We start from the raw sequence: 18,716 nt of genomic DNA on the forward strand, positions 1-18,716 counted from the left end.
AAACAGAAGGAAAAGCTGCAAAGCACACCCAGAAAAACTGTATTTTGTTGAAGCACAGAGGAATGGCATACATTTCAACCCTTTGAAGTCAGTAGGGTATTCGTAAATTCACTAAAAAAGCAGGTAAGTAATGACTTCCTTTCTTAAAGCCTGCCTCACACGTCCTCTCATTTCAGCCCTGTTGCAGTGGGTCAGATGGCTTGATGGATCTGCAGAACACCCCGCACGAGGATGCCAGCGGCGCACAGCTCCTCATCAGCACTCTCTGTGCTGTGGACCACCAACTGGGAGAAGCTGACACCTCCTGGTAAGCAGCACCAGCATCCCTGGCCCAGCCCCAAGCACCGCTCCGTGCACTGCGATCAGATGCTGGGTCCCAAACCACCTTAGGGCCCAGGTGGGGCTGGGGGTGCAGTGTCTGCCTTGTCTCCATTCCCTGCATGCAGCCTGCTTGGGGTGTTAGGAGACCTGACTGAGCATGGGGGATGCACTGGGCTTCCCCAGGCAGGGAGGACAGGTGGTAACAATGGGGCAGGGTGGGCAGCTGGCCAAAAAGTCTGTGCTTAAACCAGCACCCAGCCCTACCTCCCTGCAGGGCAAATCCAGGCAAGCATAATGCAGGTGCTGACAGCCCCGTGGGGGTGACCACAACAGCCCTTGGGGGCTGGCGGCTGGGTGCCAACCTCTCTGTTGGCCTGGGCAGCAGCAAGCTTGCCTTTGTCCTGCAGAGCCATCACGTTATGGACCTACTTACGATGTCTTGAAAGGTTTCTCAGGGTTACTGCACACAGTTAGCTCAGATAAGCTCCTAATTCTTCATCACTGAGCAGACGTGCACCAGGTGGGGTGTGAAGTAACCACACTGGATCCACTGCTCCTTAACTCTGCATCGGGCTGGAACATCTCTGCAGGAGGAGGCTCACAGAGCCCCTGCCTCTTGTCCCAGACTCTGGGGAGCAATGAGGAGTAGTATATCTTCGTGAGCACTACTTGGAAATGTTTTGTTGAAATTATTTTTCAGTTGAAGTGGTGTGTTGTGTTGTGTTTGTTTTTTTTTTTTCTAACAAACTGAAAAATATTTTTTTAATCAAAAAACATTTCAAACAGAGTACTTTCCATGTTGAAATTTGTGGTTTTCATGAAAATATTACATCACTACTTTCAATTTGTGTTTACGGGATTTCCTGGTAAGTCGGGCAATGCTGAGAACGCTGCTAACCCTTCTGTGAATTCATGTCGTGGGGCAGTGCGGTGCAAGTAGCTCTGTCCTTTTGCTGTTTTCCCATCAGTGATGTCAGGTGCCAACAGCACCATCCCTTCGTGCCACAGCACAGCACCTTTTCCTTTCCCGGGGAAGCCGTGTCCCCCCAGAAAGCAGCCCTGTGCAGTCAGGTGGTCTGGCTGCTGAAGGGGCACCTCTTGCACTGCCAGGAAATCTCTGAAGGATGGCCTCCAACTTCATTGTCCCAAAGGAATGAATACTGGGGTTGCTCTCCTGGCTAGCCTGAAAAAGCACGGATATGTGTGGAATAAAGCACAGCCCTGCAAGGAACCACTTCTTGCCGCGAGCCTGTACCGGGGAATGCTGCTCTCATCCAAGGAAATTCCTCCTGCTCATCCTTGACCTCCCAGGCTGCTGGCTGTGACCCAAGGAAGATCTCCTCCTCCAGCAGCGTGGCTGCGGTACGCCTGGTGTGCAGGAAGAGACTTTGTAAAGAGTTACAGGTCCACGTCAGGAGTTACAGGTCCACCCTGTCCCTGCCTGCTTCTGCCAGCTGTGCCCAGGAGAACCCGCGGTGCTGCTCACTGTCACCTCAGCAGCTGGGTGGCTTGGAGCGTAGCCAGGGCTGGGCTTTTCTTCCAGAAATGTGCTGCTGCTATGGATATCCAAGACACAATTTAAAGGTGTTTCAGTTGCACTTAACCACTCTACGAAGTGTTTTTCAGCTAATGGCAGATTCTGTAGCAGTACCTTCGAGTTCCCCCTGTGATGTGGTGCAGCCTGAGGGTCTCCAGGATCCTTTTCCTTCTCAGCAGGAGAAGATTCCTCCTGTATTGCCGTAATCAAGATGATTGGAAGGGGATGGGGGAGAAAAGTTGTTCATACACTCTGGTTCTGTTAGGCTCTAAAATATATGAATTCCTCTCTCCCTAAACAATAGGAAGTGACATTTTCTTCCCTAATTAAAACTTCCAAGGAGCCAAGGCACGAGCAGCATCCTGCTGGGACACTGATTGCAGAAATCGATCTAAGTGTTAATTGTCCGGACTCGAACCCTCTCCTGTGTGAAGACAACAGAGAGAACAAGAGCTGCACTTGGATGTTCGCTATTTTTACATACATGGCACGGGAGGGAGGGCTACAGCTTCCCTCTGCTGTGTGCTGCCACGCAGCATGGTGTGCAGGTAGGGGATGGAGAAGAAAACTGAGCTGATGGCATTGATGCTACAGCGTTCTTCAGCCTGGCCTGAAGGGAGATTTTACCTCCTTGTGTTGCAACCCAGTGACACAGGATTTTCCAAGAAAAAACTGACTCCACCTTTTTATTATGACTTTTTATTTTGTTTCCAGCTGGGGCTGTGTGTGGACTTGCATTTGTTACCGTGTCTGCAAGTGCAATCTGAGACAATTGAACCTTCCTAAATTGTTGCTGAGTCTATATGCTGTGTGCCAGCAACAATTATAAATCCTGTTGCTGTTGTTGCCTGGGGTCTGCCATTTCTCTCCCAGTTAAATGTGTCATATTTTTGTTGAATGCCAACAGCACAACACTGAGAAGAGATAAATACACCATGGGCACAATGAATCACGAGCTCTGGTAGCCTCGCCCCAGTCCCAAGAGACTGTCTGGAGCTGGCCAAAGGAGAAAACACCATAGCCTGTTTTTCTTTTACTTCCCTTTTGCTTGAAGAGTGCACCCGTGGGAATGCAGGAAGCAGGAGGCATCGTGCCCATGCAAGAATCCCGGATGCCAAGAGGAGCAGGAGCGCCCAGCAGGGAGGAGGCTGGCACCACACTGCATTGCCAGGGGGCGCAGGATGCTCCTGCTGCCCAGGGCAGGCTGCCCAGCTTCTGACCAGGGTGATGGAAAGAGCCATGGCCAGCACAGTGAGTGCCAGGGTGACACCACGAGTCAGTGACACCACGAGTCGGTGACAGCAGCCTCCCATGAAGGCAGCTCGTGAGTCGGAGACTATGGGCAGAAGCGTGCCCGTGTGGTGCTGTGCAACCCCTGTGCTCTGCTCAGGGCAGGCTGGGCTTCAGAACAGCCATCTGCGGCCAGGCTGGGGCAATAAAAATTTAACCTCTGGCTGGGGAGGAACTGGAGGTAAGCAGCAAGAAGGACGGCAGAGTTTGGCAACGCGACCCGTGGGGACAGGCTGAACGAACTGGTGTTGTTCTACCCAGAACAAGACAAGGGAGATGAGTTAACCTCTAAATATATAACAGCCTACTGCAGAGTATGTCAATAAACTGTTCTCTGTGCCCACTGGGGACAAGGGAAAAATTGCAACAGCAGGGTTTTTGAAAAGACGGTGAGAGAAAGCTTCCAACTGCAGGATAATTAAACCCTGGCAGAGATACAGCTTGCGACATCTCCATCAGTGGATGTTTTTAAGATCAGGTTAGACAAACCTTTGTCAAGAATGATGCTTTGGGGCAAGGAGGATGGACAGTGTGGATTCGGGGGACCTTCTGAACTCTCATTCCAATTGTTTCCAGCTGGTTTCACTGCACTGACGTCAGACGCTTCAGGAGAAGTTTTTTGCTGTAGCACAGAGCAAGGCCATTCCTGCAGGTTCCTGTGTGCTTCAAGGAAAGCCAGGCTGAGCAACAGAGACAGGGGCAACTTTTTGTCATGAAGCTATTAAAGCTTTAATCAAAGAGCTAAGGAACTGAAGATAGGACTGAATATATTTATTTTTTTCACATAAAAAACACTCAAAGCCACCCTTACATGCCTCTCAGTAAAGGAGTCCTGTTCTTCCCAAACTTCTAACGTTAGCCGGCACAGAGCACAAATGCTCCTCACTTGTCTGCAATGTTTCTAGCAAGAACTGCTACGCTGTGCCCTTCCTCCTCTGACCAGACAGCTGTACCTTGGTGTGTGCACGTAGCCAGGGGGCAAAGCTGTGCCAGCCACCACCCTGAGGCCTGTTCCTTTCCGTGCAGCCACCCAGGGGCCTGGCGGCTGAGCCTGGAGGAGGATCCGTAACGCCAGGATGTGCTTCTTTGTGTGCTGCAGCAGCTACTGGTGCTGGCGGTGGGATGAGAGCCTCTGAACTGGCTGGGATGGGACACGTGCTGGGACAAAAGCCTTCTTTTTGTGATGTTCCTCTTTCAGGCTGCGTGGCCTTTTAGAGCGGCAGAAAAAGAGGAGAGCCTGTGACTGCAAAGCTCACCCTGCGACCGCTTGTTCTTCTGCAGCGTAGGGAAAAGCATCTCAGACAAAGATGCTGGAGACAGCGTTGCTCCCTGGAAAGAAGCACGGCCAGAAGGCAGGAGTCAAGAGCGAGATGAGGCAGCATGCTCGGTGTGTCCCTCTGGAGTTTGGCTGCTCTCCCTTGCTCCCCCTGTGGTCCCTGCTGCCTGCCCCAGGGCACGGCAAGGCAGGTGGGTGAGGTTCACCCCGCGGGGCCACGGGAAGGATTGCTTGCTGCTTTCGTTTATCTTCATGTTTTGTAACTGCTTCCAAAGCCAGGGAAGGTTTCCCTCCTCGATGGGTGGTCCCTTCGCTGGCAGCATCAGGGTTTGAAGCCTCGGTGCAGCAAGAGGGGAGGGATGAGTGGTGCCATGAGGAGGGGAAGTGCTTGCTGTACCAGCTGGGGGATTTGAGCAGTTATGCTCCCTCCTGCAAGCTGTGGGGGGATCCGATGTGCAGCTGAGGAGCCGTGAGAAGGGACTGCACAGCGGGAGACGTGGGGGCAAGCAGGTGTGTTACCCACCTGGGCCTCCAGGGGAGGGCAGGGGGCTTCCATCTGGCTGCTGCTGGGGGACGGTGGCTGTGTTCCTGCACCCGTCTGACTGCAAAGGGACCAGCAAGATGCTCAGTGAAAGATCTTACCCCCAGGCCAAGACCTTTCAGAGCAACCATCCGCATAAACCAACGTGGTTAGTGGTAAGCCTGGGCTGGCCAGCTGCCTTTCTTGCTTGTGATCCTGCTCAAAGGAGCCTCGCAAACTCAGCTTAGCTTCAGTGTGTAGGTTTAACCACCTTGTAAGTGCTGGGAAGTGTCCGAAACCATTTTGCCCATGCAGCAAAGCGCCTCTGTCCTGTGATACCTGTTAAAAATGAAGTCTCAACTCAATCTGAATTTAGTAATACATGTATCTATACTTATAAAAGGTATAAAAGGCAAGTAAACAGTGCTGGGTGTGTGGGGAGTCTACGCTCCACCAACACGCACACACGAACATCAAACATTCCAAATATACAGAACATGGCTTTACATGCTAAACCTGAGTATGCCTATACAATCAGAAAAGGTAACAAACAATTCTTTACATTCCATGACTTAACAGTCTCCATTTTCCATTCCCTTTGAACAATATGTCTCACTTTAAGTTGTTAAGCAACTCAGTCTTCGGGCCTTATGTATCCTGTTCTTCCCAGATCGAAGAAAAGCATATCCAGCTCCTTGTGAAGGCCAAGAGGCCTGGGTCCAAAGGCACGACCAGGTCACCAGAGGGCGGAACAGCAAAGGCCTGCGATGGCTGTAGCAGCAGAGGGGCCGATGGCGCAGCAGTCGGATCAGTAAAGGAGCCCGCAGCTCCCTCACTGCCTGGCAAACCCCACGTTTCTGACTATGGTCCCACACGGCTCTTTAAGCCCTCAGAGATTGCTCACCAGGTACCAAGCAATCCCACCGCAACCTTGTCGCTTTTAGTTGCAGAGTCCCACACCTTGACCTCAGTTTGGTCCCATATTTCAGGCTCATAGACTGTCCAATTGTTAATAAGGAGAATAAGCCATAAGGTTACCAGGACAGTCTTTGTTCCTAAGGACGTATGATTCCCCGTAATGCGCAACTGCTGACCAGCGAGGGGCAGCTGTGTGTGAGGCTCCGCTTCTCTCAGCTCCAGCTTCTCTCCAGCTCCGGTGCGCCTGTTTCCAGTGACTTTCAGTACGAGCTGCTCTGAGCAGTTCGCTGAGTTTGGCCGAACCGATCTTCATGAGGTGATCAATGTGCCTCTTCCCATCCTGGTCTCCATTCTGCCAGCCTGCTCCTCTTCACTTCTTTTTCCTGCTTCTTTACTGATGTAACTTCATAGTGTTGCCTTCCTGAAGGCAGGCCCCCCCCCCTCTTATACCCTTCTCCCCACAGCAGTTCTTTTCAAAAGAACTTTTCATTGGGCAAACAACTTTGAGTGTAACACCAACAGCAAACACCCAGAAACATCCATGCCTTAGCGGCTGGGGAACAAGAAACCTGAGCCTGCATGGGGTCTCCTGAGTCACCCTTCTTTGTTCCCTCTAAACTCTTTTATACTCCTGATGGCCTCATCCTTAAGAGTCTAATGTTATCTCACCCTATGGCCACACTCCCACATCTCCCCCTTCTTTATTAATATCAACCATGCTCTCGACAGGCATTACCACTCCATATAGAACACCCCAAAGCTCCGGGGCTTGTGCCCCAAAGAGGAGCGTTGTGGGGCCGTGGGGCCGTGCAGCCGGGACCCTGCCTGCATCCCCCCCAGGAGGGCCACGGAGCCTGCGGAGCATCCCCGGAGCGGGACGGGCACGGAGCGGGGGGGCCCCGGGGGTCCCGGCAGCACCGCCCGGCCCCGGCCGCGGCGGCAACAAAGGCGGGCGGCGGCGGCGCAGGTGGGAAGGGAGAAGGGGAGGAGAGGAGAGGAAGGAGGGGCTCGGCTCGGCTCGGCCCGGGCCGGCCGCCCCCTTCCCCGGGTGCCGCCGAGGAGTGCCGCCCCCGCGGCGGTGCTGCCGGAGCGCCCGGAGGCCGGCGGAGGAGCCCCCCCCCCCGGTGTCCCCCCGGCGGCGGGGCGCAGCCCGTGAGTACGGCCGGGGGCTGGGGGCTGCGGAGCGTGGCAGGAGAGGGGCTGGGGGGGCTGCTGCCCTGGCGGTGTGCGAGCAATGAGCCCCGCGGGGATGGTGCCGGGAGGGCGGCGGGGCGCGGGCTGTGCGGGTCCCGCTGCCAGCAGGGAGCGCGGCTGGCGGGGCGCTGCTTCGGGCTCTCGCTGGCCTAGCGGGAGCCAAACCCCCCTGCAGGGCTGTCGGGGGGTTCCCGCTGCCGAGCTGGGGTTACCGCTGCCGAGCTGTGCTGCCTCAACGCCGGGGAGCACCGCGATGCGCTCCCGCATCGGTCTCCGCACAGGGGAGGACAGCGGCCGCCCGCGGTGCTGGTGTGAAGGGCGCAGCCCTGGGGCTTGCTGCAGGAGCTGCTGGCTGTACCAGCCTGTATCTGTGTCTCACAGAGCCAGCCTCCTCGCCTGCTGCCCGGGGAAGGGCAGGTTGGGAGTGTGCAGCCCTCCTGCCCTTCTGCCTGGGTCACGGCATCAGCGAAGGTTTCAGCAAAGCTCGGGGTGATGGTGGGGCTCGTGTAGAGGTGAGCAATGCTGGACGTGCCCTTGGAAGAAGAGTATTCCTGGCAAAAACCTTCCCCAGAAGGCCCCTGGGACTCGGGCCAGGAGCGCTGCATGAGGCCAACTTTTCCCCTTCATTTCTGCAAGGGCTGCAGGAGCTCGTGGGGACCCTGCGCTCCCCTCCTGCGGGCAGCGCGGCTCCTCTCCGCCGCGTTGGAGGCACCGCGGGCACGGGGTCCAGCAGGACGGAGCGTGTGTCACCGCCTGGCTCGGCTCCTCAGGCTGTTTGCTGCTGCTGGAGGTGGCCGTGGTGCGGGGGGCAGCGAGCAGGGCTGCGTGTGCTTGGGAGAGCCAGGGGGCCTGGGTGCCAGGCACGGGATGGCACCACGGCCTGCAGCTGCCCCACGCTGTGCTCTCACTCCTTTTCGGTCATTTTGTGGATGCTTCCTCTATGTGCCGTGGCCTTGTTTGCGGTAAGCAGTGGCGGCGGTTCAGGCTCTGCGGGCGTGCTGTGCTGTGCTGTGCCTTCAAAAGCGGTGGCTGGGCTGAAAAGCCTGCTTCAGAGAGCTGGGCAGTGAACCACCAGCTGGGACCAGCAGCATGCCTGCCTTGCTGACAGCAAGCATAAGGTTATGTGTGGTGATTCAGAAAGCGAGAGGAATACAGGAGTGTCTCCTCCACCTTATCCTGTGCAAGCAAGCATGTGTTTGCAAGGCTTTGATAACAGGGCTGCTTGCCCGGCTAACTGCTGTTTGTTTGGAAATAGCTGATACTTGGTTGAAACCAAGCTGTGGACGTGGAGGTGCATCGTCATTGGCCAAGACCTAATTTTTCTGGGACAAAGCAGGCAAGTACTTGAATCATAATTTGTAATGGTTGCTGACAGAGTTCCCTCTTGCAGGAGCTGGAAACGCATGGGAGGAAATTAAAAGTCCCACAATGAGGTGGCCGAGGGTGCTTTAATTAATGGCAAAGTGGATGCAGCCAGTGATGTTTCATATCTTTAAGTCTGTCCCTGTGGCTGTGGTTCAAGAGGAACTTGATTGCAGAAACGGGATTACTGCGTGCTCAGAGGCTTATTTCCATGTCTGTGCGAGAGGATAGGTGGCCTGCTGAAGGGCAGAGCTTTGCCAAAGGCAGTGCACAGGTGACAGCGCCCTTGCAGGCAGCGAGCACGCGGCTGGTAGTGAAGCACAGGTCTCTCCTGGCTTCCAGGCTGCTCCAGGCTGGAGGGAGCGGAGGATGGTAATTGCTGCTAGCCAAAATCCACCTCGGGTTGTCCTACCCGGGGCTCTAAGGCTGGCCTGGCTGGCTGGCACTGAGGAAGATGTTTGAACTCAAGGTCTGTCACCTCCCTCTGCTTCTCCTGACCCACTTGAGCCATTGCACCGGCAGCTTTTGGAGGGGCAGGAGTGGTGCAGTAGGGCCGCAGTCCTCCGTCATGTTCATGGGAAGGTCAAAGCAGCCCTTGCAGCCCTAGGGCAAAACGTCATTTTCCTGTTCTCAACTCAGCATTTATAAAGATGGCAATAAAAGATCTGACAGTATCATTTTGATGATGTTTTAGGAAACGTACTGGCCTTTGCAGTAGCCCTTGTCTTTGCTGGAGTAATGTAAAACCCAATTCTGTAAAGGATTTAGCAATCAAAGAGCATTATGAATCAGTCTGATACTTCATCCCAACCACAGCCCTTCTTAGGTTGCTGACCTACATACAGCTTTTGGCATAACTGCTTCAGGGAGGCCGGGCTCCATCTCTGAACGTGAGGGGGACCGCGTGCTGCCGAGCTATGAGGTGTCTGTGTGTGCTGGGAACGTTTTCACCGAGGTTACGAGCAGGTCTGCTGAAATTCCTTATCGCTTCAGCCGTGCTTGAAGCTGGTGCTGCTTGGCTGGGAACTTGTCTGTGACGTGCGAGCCGTGGTAGTTCCTCTGAAAGCTCTTTCAGTTGTAACTGTGCTGATTAAAAAACTCGAATATGAAAGGAGGTGTTTTCGCTGTAAAGAGCTCCTAGATATCTGGCCAGCAAAACTCCTTGTTGTCAGATGCTTTAATTACTTGTGTAATTAAAAAACTTGGGAAAACTTCTGTACTTCGGGCATCTACTTATAGATAAAATCCAGGCTTGTTGCCTTTTTTAAAACACGCGTGGCAGTTCAACCCCTAGTGAGATGCGAACCCAAAGCGTCCTTCCTGAAACCACCCCGGAGGCTCGCTGTGCCCGTGCACATCTCATCGCTGCCGTGATGCGGGCAGTAAGGGGGTGAGCAGGTACGAGGAGGGGCTGGAGGTGGGTCTGTGAAGCAGCAGCTCCACGGGGAGCTCAGTCTGCTCCCTGCTGGTTTGCCCATCAGCCGAAGGACGCCGGTGCAGTTCTCACTGAGGTGGTGGCAGTGAAAACAGACAAAGCTGATGTGAGCTTGCTTTCTGCTGCAGCTTGGGGAGGTGAGGAGCAGGATGACACGCTGTAGCTGATGGCACGCAGAGCAAAGACAGTCTTTGGGGTCAGTGTTCAGCTTTGCAACGGAGCAGGGCTGCCCCTGGCTCCGAGCAGTGTGGGGTCTGGCAGTGTTGGCTCCCTCCCTGGGTAAGGGAAAACACTGGTGTAAACTTTTTCTTTTTTTTTTTTCTTTTTTTTTTCTTTTTTTGTGTACCCTGTTGTGGACATCTCTGGTTGTGTGGGCACATCTGTTTGTGTTTGTTAAACACCACGTTGAGCAATGGTACTGCGCTGGTTAGTGCTTTAAGGCAGCACTTAAGCCTGTTCGTATCTATCATGATTTCAGCTCTGCAGGACAGAGCCCGTAGTTTGCAGGACAGTTGGAAGTGAGGAGAGGTGCGTGTGTGCTTCCCACCACGTGCCAGCAGCCCGCACGTGTGCCTTTTTGTGTGGTCGCGGGTGCCAGCTCTGGTGAAGGACCTTTGAAGTGGGGTGTGTATGTGCCGGTGTTTTCATCTGCAGGTCTGGGGTATTCAATCTAAGCTGGTCCTGAGAGCTCATTTGGGGAAGAAACAGGGCAGAGTGACAGCATCTCTGTGAAGTCTGTCCCCGCTGTGACTGTGCTGTCCCCACTGCGTGCTGTCTGCTAGGTTTTTGTCTCCGCAGGTCCCGAGTGGTGCGTTTGCTTCGCTTGGGTTTGTTGGTCCCTTGGCAGCCTCTGGAAGCTGCCTGCTGAGTTTCTGCCTTGTGTTGGGTGTCTTCAGAGACTTGAGAGTTGCAGCTCTGCCAGAAAGATGTCAGATGATCTTAAATATTTGCTCATGATCTGTTCCTCACAAGATACCATAACCTCTGTTCTCAAACAAAGGTTGCAGAGACAGCTGCAGTGCAGCATCTTGCTTATTCCTCTGTCTTCGTAAAAACAAGTCTGCTTGTGATACCTTAATTTAGAATAGGAACGCTGCACAGGATATCACCCCTTGTACCAACGGGGTGCTGCGGGGCAGGGAGGCCTCCACTTTTTCCCCTTTTCCCCTTGTGCCCTGGATACCTGGAACAGCACCTCTGTGAATGCAGGAGAAGAGAGCTCTGCCAGGCTGAGCTAAAATGTCTCTGCGCTCTTGATGTGTGTTTCCTCCGGGAACTGGCAGCTTCCAAAAATGAACGGAGCAGAGCTGCCTTCCTTCTGCTGCCTGGCGTGTGCTCCGGTGCTGCTGGAGCAAGCCAGCGACCCCCAGCCAGCTAGCCCAGGCGTGCTGCTGGTTCTGATTATCGCCGTCCCTTTCCCAAGGCACCTGGAAATATTTAGGAACTTCACCCAAATGCACGGCGCAGCTTCTAAATACACGTTGAGTGTTAATACGTCTAGCAGCTACGAGGTCCTTTGCTGGTGCCTGCTCCCTCCTGCCTAGGTTGGTAGAGAGGGCTGTCGGCAGGAGCAGGGGAGGGGGTGGGTGCTGTGCTGTACGTGGTCGCTCACCTGGGGCACAGAGATCAGCAGAATTCTGTTAGTCTGGGCTTTACGAAGCTGTTGGAATGAAGCATGGAGCTGCCAGGCCTGTCACACGCACCTCGCACACAGATCTGCATTTCACAGCCCTTGCCATGCTGGTGCTGGAGCCCTGCCCTGTGGCTGAGATCCCCGACTCTGAGAGAAGCTGAGAGCAAGATAGCACAACTGGTGCAACCCTTCCTCCTCTGGGGAGTGAAGCAGTTTGCATTTATAACTGTAAAACTTTGCAGAAAGGTAGAAGTATGCCTTACGGCCCGTCTCTCATACCACTGCAGCATTCGCTGATTAGAAAATCACAGGGATTGAAATCGGCTTGCCACGGTTCCTGCGAGTGCTCTGTGTGCATTAATGGAGGTCACAGTCCGTAGGAAGCGTGCCAGTGGTGTAATTGGGATGGGGAGACGATAGGACTTGTCATGGCAGTCTCGCAGCAAAGATAGCTGCTTACTGAAACGGTTCTCCCAGAGGTTAAAAGTGATCCGTGGTCATAGTTGTCCCCTGCAGAGCAGAAATCTCAAGGAGCTGTTTTTATCTTGAAATAACATTTAACTTGCAACGCAAGAGTGGAAAGGTTTTGTGTTTTTCTAGATTAATTTGTAGGACTGAGCGTTCAGGAAGTGCTGCTGGCAGAAAGGTCATGCAGACCACCACGTGCCTTCTGAACAGAGTAGCTCACGCACTGAGCATCCTAAAAACAACTGTGTAGTGAAAATTAAATAAGAATTTTAAACACAAATCACAAGGATTTTCTGTTTCCTTGACTTTGTTTCCTATCTTCATGACCCAACTGGAATCCTGAAACCCTTTGTGCTTGCTAGGGGTCTTAAGGGAATTTGAGATTTGAATGTACGAGATCATAGATGTTACAATCAAACTACATTTTATTGTTTTCATTTTAATGTAAGCCTATATAATTAACATTAATACACAACCCAGTGTTTGTTTCCTCAGCAGAGATTCGGTATAAAGAATTGTCAGGGTGCTGGGCGCTTCCTAAGTGAGATTCATCAGCGGAAACCAAAACCTTGTTCTCTGCCAGCTCTGTGCTGATTTGTCTGCGTGAGTTTGGTTGAAATATGATTTATGTTTATGTGGCCCCAGGTAAAATTCCACAACCTGGGCAGAATCCAGAGGAGGAAGTCAAGGTGCAGAAAAAGAATACAGGTCAAATTAAAACCCTTTTTTGATTCTGCAGGATTTTATGACCCAGCACTATGTATCATTACTCTTTGGCTCTTTCAAAGGGAGCTTTTCCACTTTTGAGGAGTTTTGCAGGTATGTTCAGGTAGTAGCTGGGGGCCTTTATGCTCCGTGCTGCTAACTGCTCAGCATCACTGAGGTGATGTCTGCAGGTGTGTGAGGAGGGAGCTGAGAGGTGGGTCTGGTATTAACCAGTGCAAAGGGAGCGATCCGTTGGAGGTGGGCAGATTTGCTGGGAATACTGCAACAGTGGAGGAAGAGAGAACTTTTCCTTCTTCCTGGTGCCAGGCTCTTGGCACCCTTTGGGGCGGAAGGTGGTCAGCAGCGCTCTGGGAGGAGTGCTTGTGACAAGGACCAGGAAAGCACAGACTCCTGGAAGTAAGCAAAAAAGAAAAGATGCTCCAGAGTGTAATGAAGGAGAAGACATGGCAGTGGTGGGCACTAGAAAGGCACTCGGGTCTGGTGGTAGAGAGGAGGAAGGGAAGGCAGGGTGAGGATGGTACCAGAGGGTGTCCTTCCTGGGGGGGGTTCCTGCTGTGTGGAGAGGAGAAGTGTCGGAGAGTGGAGCTGCTTTTGGGGAGAAATAAAACAAAGAAAAACACGCTGTAGGAAGGAGTGGTTAAGTGGATTTAAGATGGAAAGGAAAACAAAAACCAGAAGAGGCCAGGCATGGCGGTAAGTGGAACAGAGATGGTGTTGGGGTTGAAGGAATGAGGAGCAGAGATATAGGAATAGTCCCAAGGATGTGTTTTGTTGTTGGAGGCAGTGGGATTCCTGCAGGCCAAGCTGATATAACTGAATCATGGATATAAATGTAATCGGGAAGGGGTGGTTTGGAGAGATGTGAGAGCGCCAAGCTAAAAAAGCAGAAGGAGCATTACTGGAAGAACACTTCAATTGAAGAATGGCATGCATGATGAGTTAGCCAGACTGTCTGCTCATAATATAGATTGGGGACTGAGATCACTGCGATTTTCTGGCTCTTCAAATTAAATTTTACATATTTTTTAAGAATAGCCTTCCTGACGTCTGGCCAAATGAGTAGTTCACCTGTGGACTGAGGAGTCTGAAAACATGCCTGAGGCTTTGCTTTGAGTAGTGGCCCTGTGTGCGTGGACATCTGTGTCGTGTGCGTGGTCATCTGTGCTGAGCCTGCTGCAAGGTGTGGGCTTCAGAAAGTGCCACGAGTCCTCAGGGGAAGAGAGGTGGGAGAGGTGCATGGAAGGAATCTCGTTGTCTTTAGATTTATCTGCTACTTTTCACAGCAGTCGCTACTTGCTGTCTTTCATTTCATTCTTCTGTAACCCAGCGTGGGTGTTGGTTGGGAACATTTTAGGCACTGTGGATGCAGCTCATCAATTTGAGTTGTGGTTAGAAGCGTGTTCTTGAAAATCTGTGGGAATTCCTTCACATCTGTACCTGAGGTAAAAATCAAGTTCACTTTCAAGTGTGGCAAAGCCCCTTTCTGCCTTCCCTTTCTCCGTTTTGGAAACCTGTCAGCATTCCGTGTTTGCTCTGGGCAGGTGAGGGTGGTATGGCAACCCTGCAACTCTGCTCCTGCTGCGGTTTTGATCTCTCAGGATAAAACCAGGGAGAAATCCCACAGAAGTGTTCCCCAGGAAACCGTGGGCAAGTTTCTCGTTCAAGGTTCACGTGTGTAACCAGTCTGTCTGTGGTTCAGCAGCCTCTGGTTTTGGCTGAACCCCAGGGAAAGAGTTCTTGACTGGGATTTCGGAGGTGAGTTCAGCTCTGCACTTTGTCGTCATCTCTGGGCAGACAGCTTTGCGAAGCACCGGTCTTCTTCAGACGGACAGCACTGGTGTGTTGCAATGAAACGCGTGCTTTAGGGTTGAGAAGTTCCCCTAGTTATTACGGGAGTGTAATCAGATACACATTTCATTAGATATTTATGGATTGTTTAATTAGATGGATAGATAATCACGTACTTGCCATCTAGGTAGGGAAAAAAAATCAAAACAATTAAGGATTAGCTGTAAAATTTGATGTCAGAAATGGTGTTAAGTTTCTGCTTGGACACTCTTTAATTATATTTTGTTTAGTCCATGCTGGAATTGAATGAAAATGAATGAAACCCACGCTTACCTGAGCTAGAAATGAGAGGTCTCACCAGGGTCATTAATGCATATTAACTCATACTTTTAAAATTCTTGCCTGCCATTAATTTGGCTTAACTCTTCCCATCTGTCTCCATGTAGACAAGACTGCAGAAGCCTAACTTGCTTTGAGGTGTTGTGGAAAGGCCAAGGTTTCAGCGCACTGCGTGCCGTGCCCTGCCACACGTGCAGTGCAGCAGGTAGGTGCTGTGGTGGGGTTGTCACATCCCTGTTGCAGCAGTGCCAGCTGGAGAGCCGGGGCTGCAGCACAGCTCTTCCTGCTCACAGCACGGCCTCAGGGCTCATACCTGTCCTCAGCAGAGTTTTACACTGGGTCTTAAGCTGCTGATCTGCCAGAGCCATTTTTGGGCAGCGCTCATCCTCCCCAGCACCTTGTCTGATGGGCAGCTGAGCTGATAAAAGTCTCACTTCTTTCTTCATAGCTTCTACCAACTTCTTGTGGCTTTCAGCACTGGTTTTGGGAGGCGGACAAAGGAAGTGGAGTTCAGGCTGGAAGCTGCAATATGCTGCTTGTTTGCAGCGCCTTGTCTGGGGAAAACAGCGAGGGGCTCCTGGAGAGCTGGCAGGCACGGAAAAGGGATGTGGCTGGGGTTGTACCTAGAGGAGACTGCTGCTGGGTGCCAGAACCCCCTCAGCTCTGGTTTGCATGGATTGCCTTTCTTCCTGGCCATGCTGCAGCTCCTGCTTGGGCCATGGTTGCACTGGAGGATGTGGTGTAGGCTGGTGCCTTGTGTCCTGTCTGAGGGAAGCGTGGAGAGCAGAAAGTGGTGCCCAAGCCTGCCTCGTGCCAGGCAGGTTTCCAGTTCTGTCACTGGGAAGGTGGTGGCAAGAGCGGGAGATTTCTTCTCTCCTCTATCCTAGCAATGCCCCTCCAAAGGCATGTGTTTCCCTTGGCGTATGGCCAAGGCAGTAATCAGTAACTTGATTTTCTGTAGTTTCCCTGCAAGTTGCTGGCTTCTGCTTCTCTGTTTCCAGCAGTGGTCAGTGTGTGAAGTCTTTCCCCTGTAGCATTCATGAAGCAATTGAAGGTGAACAAGGGCTGCTGTAGCTGAAGGTGTCAAACCCAAGCAAAGGTACATCCCTTCAAACAGCGCGGGCTGTGGTGTTGGAGCTCCTGTAATCAAGCCTATGGCCGTGTCTTTGGCTTCATTTTGTATTATAATTTATTTGTAAGAAGGTTCCATTTTATAGCACAGGTAGTACTCTAGTAGCATCAGCCATGTAGAAAAATAAATAAAAACCTGACAGCGTACCTTGTAGTAACAGGGGTTTTGTCAAGCATAATCTTGTCCTTTTGGAGTTGTTAAGCAGGCAGCCCGGGCGGACAAGAAAAGGGACAAGGAAAGGGTTGTAAAGCCAAGCTCAGAAGGCAGGACAGTGTTTAAGTTACACAGCCCTAATGCAACTTGCATCTGTGCTGCAGTTTCTGATTGCATGGTTCCAAGGCTGCTGCTCACCTTGCTGCTTGTCCAGCTCCCTCTGGATGGCATCCCTTCCTAATGTAGGATCAGCGGCACCGCTCGGCTTGGTGTCACCTGCAAACATGCTGAGGGTGCTCTTCTGTCACTGCCAGGTGGTTGGTTGACAGCTGTAGCTGTGCGTATTCAGAGCATTACCAAAGACATGTGTATTTGCTTGGAGTATTCAGACCCTTAGAAAGGGTCCAAAACAAGGCTGCTGCTCTTGGAGTCCGCCCCCGCTGCTTTCTCTGGTTTGGGGCATGTTGCTTGGTTTCCCTGTACCTCACTGTAACGTTGAGGCAGCTTCTCTGCCCTGCTGGCCCTGTGAGTTGCCAGGGGTTCACGCCCTGCGGGAGCCACAAGCGGCTCTCAGAGGGCCGTGAGCTTGGAGCTCGCCTGGGGCTCTGTTGGCTGCGGTGCTAGCCTCGTGTCCAGGCAAGAGCACGGCTCCTGCGGTGCCGAGCTTCGCACACGGTGCCTCCGGGGCTCAGCCTGCGGGTTGGGGTGTAAGCAGGAGCCAAGGGCACGAGGCTGGGCTGGGTGAGCGTCCACGCCTGCACCGCGTGGCTGCCGGCGGGAGGGAGCTGCTGCTTTCCTGGTAATGGCTTAATGGTTCTCTTTTTAACCGTAATTAACCCAGCAGGCAGGGGTTTGATTATTATGTTTTAGAAGAGTTGTGGTGGCAAGGATTGTAATTTGGGGATGAATCAGCAGTACCAATTAAGCAATAAACAAACATGATTTCTTTCACCAGAACGCAGCAGAGTGCTTTGCTCTGCCAAAGCAGCCGGCGGGCGCTTGTTCGTGTTGCAGCTGGGGAGGAGAAATAATTTCTCACCTGTGAAAAGAAGGGAAGAAGAATTAATGATAAATTTCTTTACTGCTATCACTTCCTTTTTCTTATTTTTTTTTTTTTTTTACCTTGTTTGGGTTGGGGGCTCCTTTGGCTTTTGTTTTTGTTGTGGTTTGTTTGGTTGTTTTTTTTCCTCTTAAGGATGGGATTTTTTTTCAACACTGTTGTGGGGGGGGTTAATATGAAGTTCTTGCTTAACCTTGGCATTTGCAAAGGTGACTTCCCATCAGATAACTGCTGGTATTTCTTGCGGTGCTAATACTTGATCTGTAGATAGGCACGCACACATTTGGGGGGTAAAACTTGGTAAAACCTCCTTTCCCCCACCCACATGTTCTGGCAGCATTGTAAAAACAAAATGCAGGACCAAGGGGGTGATGTCCTATCTCCATCCTATTTGCAGGAGCCCCGTGTGCCTGGGTCGGGGGACAGCTGTCTTCTGCTTTCTGCCCAGCGAAATACTGCAGCCTTATTAGAGAACTGACATCTGGCTGGGGCACAATTTGCTCTATTTAAAATAAAAACAAAAGTTTAGCTGGCCTGTTTTCTTCTGCCTGCGACTCGTGTGATAAGAGTGTGGTCTGCACTGTTTTCTGGTGGTGTGCTGGTGACCCTGCTCTGCAGACGGGTTGGTCCTGGCAGCACGGTGGGAAAGATGCGTGCTGCTCAGAGGGGGAAAGCACAGCCCTGCTGGAGTGGGCTGAGGCTTCTCTGCCGTGTGCACCGGGCTCAGGCTGCAAGGCTGACCGCTTCGTTGCTGCACATCGATTTTTACAGCTGGAGTGGAGACAGGGTAGCCTTCTGACCCAACTTTATTTTGTTCTTGTACTTTGTAATCCAACAAAGCAGCGTAGAGAGAGCTGGTACATGAAGCTGCTCACCTCGCTGGCTGCTGGGGCGGAGGAGCAGGAGGTTTGCTGATGTTGCCTGTTCTCTTAAGCTTAGCCTGGGCGATTGAGCGAATCTGCAACCTTTTTCATGAGAGCTGTCAAAGAAGGTGGAGAGGGCTCTGACCCCCCTGGACGCTCTCCAGGTTAATTACGCCTTTTCGTTTTCCCTCTGGTGGCAGACTGGGCGGACTCCCTGGGCAGCCCCTTCCAATGCACGACCACCCTCTCCACGACAAAATTCTTCCTGATACCCAATCTTAGCCTCCCTGGTGCAACCTGAGGCCATTTCCTTGCAGTCCCTATATTGCCACGGGGATGGCCATACCAGGCCACGATCAGAAGGCGAGGTAGCCAGATCCCTCTCATGCCTACGGTTGGTAGGACAGAGCCAGGTGCGCTTACTGCCTGGAAGTAGCGCGTGGACCAGCGATCCTGGTGACTGCTGGGGCTGCTGCTGGGGCTTCCTAGCCTGGCACGCACGTGCAGCCACCCAAAAGCACTGCTGGTTGCCAGAAGAAGCACAAAACTTTGCTTTCAGGTTTAGCAGCCTTCCTGCCTTCCCTTCCTGCCTTCCCCTGGCCTGACGTAACCCTCAAAGATCTCTTTGGTTTCGTTATTTCTCATGCAGCCGCAGCCCTCGCCAGCCCTGGGGAGAGCTGGGCGCTGGAGGCCTAGCACCA

General features: G+C 52.5%; 1 protein-coding gene across 6 annotated transcripts in view; it reads left to right on the plus strand.

Annotated features, from left to right (window-relative positions):
• The first annotated feature begins 288 nt into the window (after positions 1 to 288).
• Positions 289 to 18,716, plus strand: part of ST6GAL1 (ST6 beta-galactoside alpha-2,6-sialyltransferase 1) — a 47,979-nt gene continuing 29,551 nt past the window's right edge. The window contains exon 1 of one of the 6 annotated variants that reach the window (XM_068692732.1): positions 289 to 307. The gene's annotated coding sequence lies outside the window, so the exon portion shown is untranslated. Of the gene's footprint in view, positions 308 to 6,851; positions 7,015 to 7,550; positions 7,569 to 7,865; positions 8,019 to 8,373; positions 8,393 to 18,716 lie in introns of those variants that run through there. The other 5 variants (XM_068692729.1, XM_068692736.1, XM_068692735.1 and 2 more) reach the window with 5 other exon arrangements.

The sequence above is a fragment of the Anas acuta genome, chromosome 9 (assembly GCF_963932015.1).
Source record: "Anas acuta chromosome 9, bAnaAcu1.1, whole genome shotgun sequence".
NCBI classification, from domain to species: Eukaryota; Metazoa; Chordata; class Aves; order Anseriformes; family Anatidae; genus Anas; species Anas acuta.